Below are 9616 nucleotides of genomic sequence, written 5' to 3'. Positions count from 1 at the left end.
CATGAGACTGTGGTCAACCAGGGGGCCTTGACTGGATGCTGGCCAGGCGCCACTAAGGAAGCGGATTTCTGCACCATGTGACCGATCACGTGACTTTTCATGGTTTAATTCTACACTCAAACCAATGTTGAGCTCCAACGCATTTTTCAACAAATAACAACCTATATCAGTAAAGTGTTATTGTTGGAGCTTGAAGCAGGATGGAGGATAAAGGTATTAGTTAGATGTATGTAAGAGCAGAGTATGTTAATACAAAACAGGATCCAAGAAAGGATCCAATGTCTGTAAGCTTGGAATATTGCACTGGATCGCTGCAGTTTTCAGGACACAAGCACCCTGTAACTTAATGCCCAACATATGTGACCAAAACATTGAAAGATGAAACAAATCTTCCAAAGAAACTCTCCCGGAATGGCACAGAGACAGAAAGAAAAAAAAACATTAGATTCCTCTCCGTAATCATATAGCAAGATTCTGGGGAGATTATGTACCTCACAAATACTTTAGGAAATGAAGACGACAGGGGTTTGAAGGCCAGAAATCCAATCCTCCACCTCTGCAGTGTTGCAGTGCTGTGCTGCTTCAAGGGTGCTGAGGATGTGAGGTATGATAGCTGACCGGGCCTCAAAGGGGAATTCTGCGTACATCCTCCCCACAACTGGAGGAAAAGCATCTTTTGTAAAGCGAGGGAGCGCCATTGTCCTCCTTTGTTGTTTATGCTTGTATTAAATTTCACCTTATGCACAGGGCAGCCCCACCAAGCCACAGGATAGTTATTGTTCTGGTCCTGTGCAGGAATGGTAGCCTGTAGCCACCTTCTTTCTGACTGCCACCAACCCCCCTAAAACTTCTTTAGTTTTCCTCCGTGCCTCAAGACAACTAGATTGTTGCCTGATGTTCCTTCCTCTTCTTCTATTGTTTCAGTGTCTCCTCTTAAATATGGCTTTTCTCCTCCTTGTAGGTCGATGTGTGTGTGTGTGTCAGTTGGTTGAATGTTTAGAGGAGAGGGGGGGGGGGGGGGGGTACACACAGAGTGCATGTGAAGTTTTATGGTTAACCACATGTGTTTTTGAATCATTGAGCTTCCACATTTTTCCCAGGGTGAAGGGTTGTGGGGAGAATAGCATAAAGACGGGGCGGAGAGTCGGAAGTCGGGTAAAAGAGAGAAAGACTGGGACATGTGGTTCTTGTTTGGGGCGCAGCATGCAGAGATGGTGGGTCGGGCTGTTCTGTGTTTCAACCTGCATATGCAACCTAAACATCCCACTGATTATTAAACAATATGCATGCCTCTCATCCCTTAGATGTGAACCAGAATCAGATAAACACAGCAGGATCACAAAAACATTAGCTGCACACTTTAATAAAAACACCTGAAGGTGAGCCTTTTCTTCCACTGAGGTGCACCGAGGATGTAAGGATGCATTGTATCATATGACAACCCTGATGTTTTCCTTTGTATGAATGTATATCTATGATATTCTAGATTATGTTTTTATTCATTGTAACCAAGCATATTAACATGATGCCTCTGGGCTCAGTAAATTCACTACAGTATGTGCTGTAGTAAAGTTAGATCACATGAACAACAAACCACAGCACGCCTTTAGTCTATTAGATACAAGCAACACCCACACAACTCTAGGTCCTCTGGGTAATGAGCTGGTTTACATGAGCACACCCCCAAAACACCAGTCTTACAAAATACAAGCAGGCTTATACCTTAGATGTCTGTGTTATGAACAGCTACACCAAACATCTGACATGGTTTCATTTCATACATGTTTAAATGATCAAACATTTCATATGAGAAACTCCACAAAAACTGAAAACAGATTTATGTATCTAAACTTTGTTCTTCTATCTTCTACTAATCACTTCTTAAACTTCCAGATTTATCTGGTTTGTGGAACTGCTTTAACATGCTATTTATGTTTCAGCATCTATTCATGTCCTACTGCATGTGTTATTTCCACCAGGTCTCTTTATAAACCATAAAATAACCATAAAACAAAAAACACATAATGCATTAATATGGACCTGAATTGCATCATTCTTCTGCATGAATCAATCTGAAGCTTTGATGTCAAAAGAATCACATCACATTTACCATGCAGGAGCAGTATTTTACTCTGCAACACTACTACTCTTAAGCAAAGGACTTCTTCCACCACTGCCTGGAAATAATTAGAGATGGAAGAAGTTTATATATTTGAAAAGATGTGGCCAGCTTGTAAGGTTGTTTTTTTAACTGCTTTTAACTGCATCCCAGACTCAGGGTCTTTTTTCCACTGGGTAAGCATCAAGGAAGGAGAGCTGTAATGGAGAGTCAAAGTCATTACCACATGACTCCTAAACAATCATTTGACTTTCATTGTGTTACCTTCTGCTCCCTGCTGGACTCCCCACATCCATGATCATCTTTCTGTACTCAGTCTGGGGAAAACAAAAAGAAAACAAACAAACAAACAAACAAACAAAAAACAACAAAAAAAGAAACCAATAAAAAAAAACAAAAACAAATAAAAAACAAACAAACAAAAAAAAACAAAACAAAAAGAGCAAGAAGAGTCAAGGAGCGAGGTGAACTGTGAACTGAAGTCCTCACTCCTGCTGGTCTGCTTGGGAAAGGAATGGCCCTGGCTTCACATCATAAGCAGCCTCCACCAGCATACGTGTGAGCATGCAAGTGAGTGCATTCAGTTGCAAGGGTGTGCATACTCTTGTGCATGACTAGGAGAGCTCACAAAGGGAGAGGAAACTTTTCAAAGTCGAGAATTAGAAAGGATTGCACGCACTGTGTGAGAAATCAAGAGAAGTGATTGAATATCACCCCAAAAAGGGATTTCATGCATGCTATAAAATATGTCATCAGGATGTAGACTGAGAATGAGGGTGCAGGTGCAACAGAAGAAAAGGGAAAGATGTAATCAATTAAATCAATTTGTTGAAAATGTTTTCTGAACAACAGTTTTCAAGGGTGCAGAGGACATGGGGAGTCACCCAAAGTCGGACTGAATAAGGGGAAGGAGGAGAAAACTGCAAGATGAAAAGCAAAAAAATGCCAAAAGTGGAAAAAGAGCTGCAGTTTTGTGCATCCTTGGCTGGGTGTGGGTCAGAGCCGGAGTAAACAAACTCACAGCTTAGGTGCATGTTTGATCTGTTCAACTACGAAATACTGAGTGGAGTAAATTAGCCCAGGTCAGCTACAGAGGACGACTGTGGAGGGTGTGTGTGTGTTTGGTACATACATACCAAAGCAAGTTAGCTATTCCAACCCAAAAGCAAACAAACATGGGATTTTCACCATTGGCAGTGATGAGCTGTTTTCAGCACCTCAGTCTCAACCCGTCATCACTTAGTTTGAGTTTGACTGAAACACCTCAAAGTGACCCCTGAAAGTAGGCAAGGATGTTATTTTTTACAACAAGAATGACCAAAGTTCTTTAAGCTTGACGTATGTTTTTGAAGATTGTCTTCAACAGAAAAACAACTTTATAACCTTATAATCGACTTTTATAATCCAGCAGCAAACCAGGAAATACTGGATCTAGTTCCATCCATCCATCCATCCATCCATCCATTTTCTGCCGCTTATCCGGAGTCGAGTCGCGGGGGCAGCTGCTTGAGTAGGGAAACCCAGACTGCCCTCTCCCCGGCCAGATTCACCAACTCATCTGGGGGGATCCCGAGGCGTTCCTAGGCCAGCCACGAGATGTAGTCCATCCAGCGTGTCCTGGGTCTTCCCCAGGGCCTCTTTCTGTTGGGATGTGCCCAGAACACCTCACCAGGGAGGCATCCAGGAGGCATCCTGACCAGTAGCCCGAGCCACCTCATCTGGCTTCTCTTGATGTAAAGGAGCAGTGACTCTACTCTGAGCCCCTCCCGGATCCCCAAGCTTCTCACCCTATCTCTAAGGGACAGCCTGGCTACCCTGTGAAGAAAACTCATTTCGGCCGCTTGTATTCGTGATCTTGTTCTTTCAGTCCATACCCACAGCTCGTGACCATTGGTGAGGGTAAGAACGTAGATCGAGCGGTAAATCGAGAGCTTTGCCTTTTGGCTCAGCTCCATCTTCATGCGGACCAAGCTTTGACACCGGTCGCATAGGGACTGGACAGCTCGTACAAGGGGGTCCGGCACTCCATACTCCCAGAGTACCCCCCACAGGAGTCCCCGGGGGACACGGTTGAATGCCTTCTCCAAGTCCACAAAGCACATGTAGACTGGTTCACAACCCCCCCCCCCCTTAGAGACCGCCGAAGCTGCATTCCGCTTAGCTTGCCGATACCCATCAGCTGCCTCTGAAGTCCCACAGGCCAAAAAGGCTCGATAGGACTCCTTCTTCAGCTTGACGGCATCCCTTACTGCTGGTGTCCAGCAACGAGTTCGGGGGTTACCACCACAACACACACCGACAACCTTACGGCCACAGCTGTGGCTGGCAGCCTCGTGCCTCGGCAATAGACAATAGAGGCACGGAACACAGCCCACTCGGACTCAATGTCCCCTGCCTCACCAGCGACATGGTTGAAGCTCTGCCGGAGATGGTAGTTGAAACTCTTTCTGACAGGGGACTCTGCCAGATGTTCCCAGCAAACGCTCACAACGCGCTTGGGTCTGCCAGGCCTGACCGGCATCCTCCCCCACCATCTGAGCCAACTCACCACCAGGTGGTGATCAGTTGACAGCTCCGCCCCTTTCTTCACCAGAGTGTCCAAGACAAGTTAGATGACATGAATACAAAGTCGATAATCAAACTGCGGCCTAGAGTGGCCTGGTGCCAAGTGCACATGTGGACATTCTTATGCCTGAACAAGTTGTTCATTATGGACAATCCCTAATGAGCACAGAAGTCCAACAACAAAACACCACTTGGACTCCAAAAAGGGTGGGTACTCTAAACTGCTGTTTGGTGCATAAGCACAACAACAGTCAGGACCTGTCCCCCGTACCTGAAGAGGCTACCCTTTCGTCCACAGGGGTAAACCCCAACGCACAGGCGCCGGGGGGACAATGAGTATGCCCACCGACTTGGCACCTTTCACCGGGAGCAACTCCAGAATGGAAGCGGGTCCAGCCCCTCTTAAGGACAATGGTTCCAGAACCCAAGCCGTGCGTTGAGGTGAGTCCAGCTATATTTAGATGGAACCGCTCAACCTTGTGCACCAACTCAGGATCCTTCCCCGCCAGAGAGGTGACATTCCATGTCCCTAGAGCTAGCTTCTGCAGCCGAGGATCAGACCGCCAGGGTCCCCGCCTCGGGCAGCTGCCCAGCTCACACTGCACCTTACCTCTATGGCCCCTCCTGCAGGTGGTGAGCCCATGGGAGGGGGGGCCCATGTTACCTTTTCGGGCTGAGCCCAACCGAGCCCCATGGGCAAAGGCCCAGCCACCAAGCCCTCGCCTCCGTGCCCCACCTCCAGGCCTGGCTCCAGAGGGGGCCCCGGTGACCCATGTACAGGTAAGGGAAACCTGGGTCCATGATTTGTCGTCATCATAGGGGTGCTTTTGAGTCGCACTTCGTCTGGTCCCTCTTCTAGACACCTGTTTGAAATGGGTGACTGGTTTCATCTCCACAAGCCAGTCTGCCTTATAAAATCGAACTTGCTTAAGCTTATTATGTAAAACTGTCATTATGAAAAATGGTTGTAAAGTTACTACATATTTAAGTCTCCAAAAATGTTACATGACATTTTCCTTAGCAGATTCTGAGATTCTTTCACTTTTCATTATGTTAAACTGTCACAAGAGTACATAACATGTTCAAAAACACATGCACATAGGTACACATCTGACATGTGTTCAGCTCCTTCATAGATGCCTTTATTACTGATCGCAGCACTCCAAAAACAATGAAAAACCTTGTGAATAGATGAAATGTATTGCTTGAATTCAAACTGAAAGTTAATTCAAGTTGAGGAGGACCACCTCCAGCTGACAACAACTAATTTCATGAAAAAGAGGACAAAGCATCAACAACTATAAATACCAGAGAAGCAGAAGTGAGAAGTGCAAACAACCGCTGCCTGCACTGGACACTAGACTTTGTTTTGTTCCATCATAAAACAAATCTTTGTCCACTTTGTGTTTTCCATAGCAGAGCAAATCTAAAACTCCAACACTGGTACTGACACAACCATAAGCAGCCCACAGCTCAGATTAGCTCCAATTACTTCTAGTTCCTATGTTTTAAAATGCTAGAAGACAGAGATACATAGTGAGGGGAAATGTAAGGCGCAGAACACAGAGGTATGTCCAGACCTTTAGGGCGTTCGAAGGAGGTGGAATGTGATGTTAAATTGTGCAAGACAGCTGAATTTGAGACAATGTTGTTTGAGGACTTTTTCACTGTCAGTCACAGTTGATTAGGGATAGCCATAAAGAAATACATGGTTAAGGTCACATGTTAACATACTGCATGAACACTGTCCTAAACAAAATACCAGGCAATGTTGCAGAGACTGATAATATATATATATATATATATATATATATATATATATATATTTAAAAAAAAAACATTACCAGATGAAGATGCAGAACAGCAAGTAGAAAATATGGTTAAGATCTTCAGTACAATTTTTCAGGCACTCAGATTTCAACACACCTGAACTGTTTTTCTAGTTTCAGTCACATCAGTCTGAGCAGTTTACAAAACAAAGAATCACAAAGTACGCTGGTTTGCTAAAAAGCTGATAGTTATTTTTGTTTGGTGTGCCTGATATTTTTTCTTTCAAACACACACATATCTCTTTTACTGATATTATGATGACAAACAGACATAAAATGTTAATGGGATTCTTTCAAGTCTGGTAAAGTTATTTTAGTTTGCAGTGATGGGAATAACGGAGTTAAAATAAACGCCGTTACTAACGCCGTTGCCTTTTTTAGTAACGAGTAATCTAATTAATTACTTTTTCTATCGTTACAACGCCGTTACCATTACCAAAATGCCGTTACTACAAGTTACTGAGTGAAGCTACGAAGTGGTCGTCCCACTTGGTTTAACGCTAGCTTGGCTCACAGACACAGGAGCTCCAAATGTGTGTGTGTTTTCCCCTGTAGTGAAAACAGGGGTAAGCGATTAAGTAATGATGATTGGAGGAAAATTTTATAAGCCAATCAGAGACACCAGGTGGGCGGATGTTTACACACAAACCCAGCACATAGAAGCACACACACAAAAAATCAGAGATGGCGAGTCCGGAGTCTCAGGGAAAGACGGCGTTTTCGAGGTGGAAATGATGAAGAAAATTCTTGAAGTACAGTTGTACCAGTTGTGGTCTTTTGAGGTGCAATAAATATTAAAACCTCTGTTCAGGTACCAGTCTTTGCTGTTCTACTCTATGCACCTGGCCTGTGAAACCTGTTCTGAAAAAAATCAAACTTCTTTGACATTTTTAAACTTTAAAAAAGTAATGAAATAGTTACTTTCCCTGGTAACTAGTTATTTTTATAGTGGAGTAACTCAGTTACTAACTCAGTTACTTTTTGGGAGAAGTAACTAGTAACTGTAACTAATTACTTTTTCAAAGTAACGTGCCCAACACTGTTAGTTTGTGACTGAGCAGTGCCTTTTATGTATGGGAAAACCTGTTTATTAGTATGTTCTTTGAATGCCAAGGACTAAGTTTTTCAGGCTGAATTTGCCTAATGGAGCATATCAAGGTCAAAGATCATGTTACACAGTTGGCAGCCTACAATGGTACTAACTGTCATGATTATAGTGGCTGTTTAATAAAAAGCTGTCTATGTGTGAGATAAGTTTAAGTTCAGTAACAAGGCCAGTCTGTTGGAAAGTAACACTGCCAGTTTTTAATCCCAGTTTGTTACCAAAACCTTCTACAAACCAGTCAGAATTCAGTCAGGCAGATGAAGCCTTGTGTACAACAAAGCATGATGAAAAGATTCTGGTTGAATAATTACAGTGTGAAATTACAATGAACAAGGTCAAAAGTAAATAAGAATGACAATAACATAAACCTTTGATTTTGAGTTTTAGGTGTGAAAAGGCCCTTACAGAGCTACCATGTCTTAAGCTACTGTGATTATTTGGAGGCTTGCTAATAGAAGCCCCTTTTTTTACAGGCTGTTAAATGTAAACTGTGTGACTCTCATTGCAGGCCATTGTTCTGTTTATAAGGTAAAGAGGCAAAATAAAGGGCCTGGTGATTTTCACTCTACAGCTTTGGAGAAATTATTGACTTCTGAGATAAAATGAGCTTATTCCTATATATTTATGTAAGATGAATTAGAAAACAGGTGAAAAAGGGGACTGACTGGCAAAAGATATTTCATGATAAAGATTTAAAATTATCTATATACACAGGAAAGTATAATTGCTTTCAGGGTGGCGGGAGTATTTGATGATCACGATTCCTCTTAATGTCAATGATAATTGAAAACAATTAAAATAGTTTATAAATTCATCTGCACTTTGAGATTTGTCTTGGTCAGATTTACTCATCACACAGTTACAGCTGGTGGCTTGTAAATGTACCATTGCTTAACATTTTCAAAGACAGTCACATGATGCCTCAAAACTGTGTAAATAATGCAGATAAGTTTTTTCTATATTTGTGGCAAGGTCACATTTGCATATCAAAAGTGCAGTATGACAGCAGTGGTAAAAAAAAGACATACCACCTATATTTTGGATGCATAAGGTGATTAAGGTGAGAGCTGGGACCTTAAAAACCTTTACAGGGATGATCCTGCTGCTTTCACTAAGATGAAACCTTTATTAAGTTTTAATTTTGTCACTTTATCTGTTGTTAGAACTTGTATTCTGCTGTTATAATTACCTGATATTGCTCACATTTTATTTCTTAAGCTTTAAAACTTATGCTTTTGAGGTTCTGTCTAAATAGTCTGGAGAGCTACTCATCATTGGGACCAAACTATCCACAAAAAAGTTAGTTTTTCATGAAAAAATCATGATACTGTTACATAAAAAAAGAAAAAAAATAGAAGAATGGAAAGTAATGTTATTGGTATCAATAAAAAATACATTTATGATGATTTTTGCTACATCACATTTTGCAGGAAAGTTATGGAGTGTGATTGTATACTCCCTCCTGATTTTAAATGACTTTAATGGAATTTTGACCTGAAGATGTATCTTGGAAAGTGGAGCCAATGAACACTCAGGACTTGACTTTTCCTTACTAATCACCCAATTCTGGTCATTTATGTCACTCTTAATAATGAGTAAGAATATTGTTACATAAACTGGAAGCTGCTGCTGCTTTTGAGATTTTGGCCCTAGTCATTTTAGTTTGAGAACTATTCATTTCAGATGATGATATACAGAAATTAAACAACAAATCAAGGTTTTTACTGTTCTAGTTTTTCATGGCCATAACTTTAGAAAGAAAAAAGAGAAATATTCATTAAGATAAAACATAATCTCACACTTGTTAGATATTCTGCCAGGATAATTTTTCATGATGATTTGGTTATCTTGATCACGTTTACAATTATTTAAACATTATGATAACCTCTAGATTAAAGCTGATGCACACAACGCTTCATTTATCAGCCCCCTGACACTGAATATCAGAGACGTGGCGCTGTTTTGGTGGACCTTGTCTACCTTTGATCGCTTGTTACT

The sequence above is a fragment of the Melanotaenia boesemani genome, chromosome 2 (assembly GCF_017639745.1).
Source record: "Melanotaenia boesemani isolate fMelBoe1 chromosome 2, fMelBoe1.pri, whole genome shotgun sequence".
In the NCBI taxonomy this organism is placed as follows: Eukaryota; Metazoa; Chordata; class Actinopteri; order Atheriniformes; family Melanotaeniidae; genus Melanotaenia; species Melanotaenia boesemani.
Note: the sequence above shows the minus strand (reverse complement) of the source record.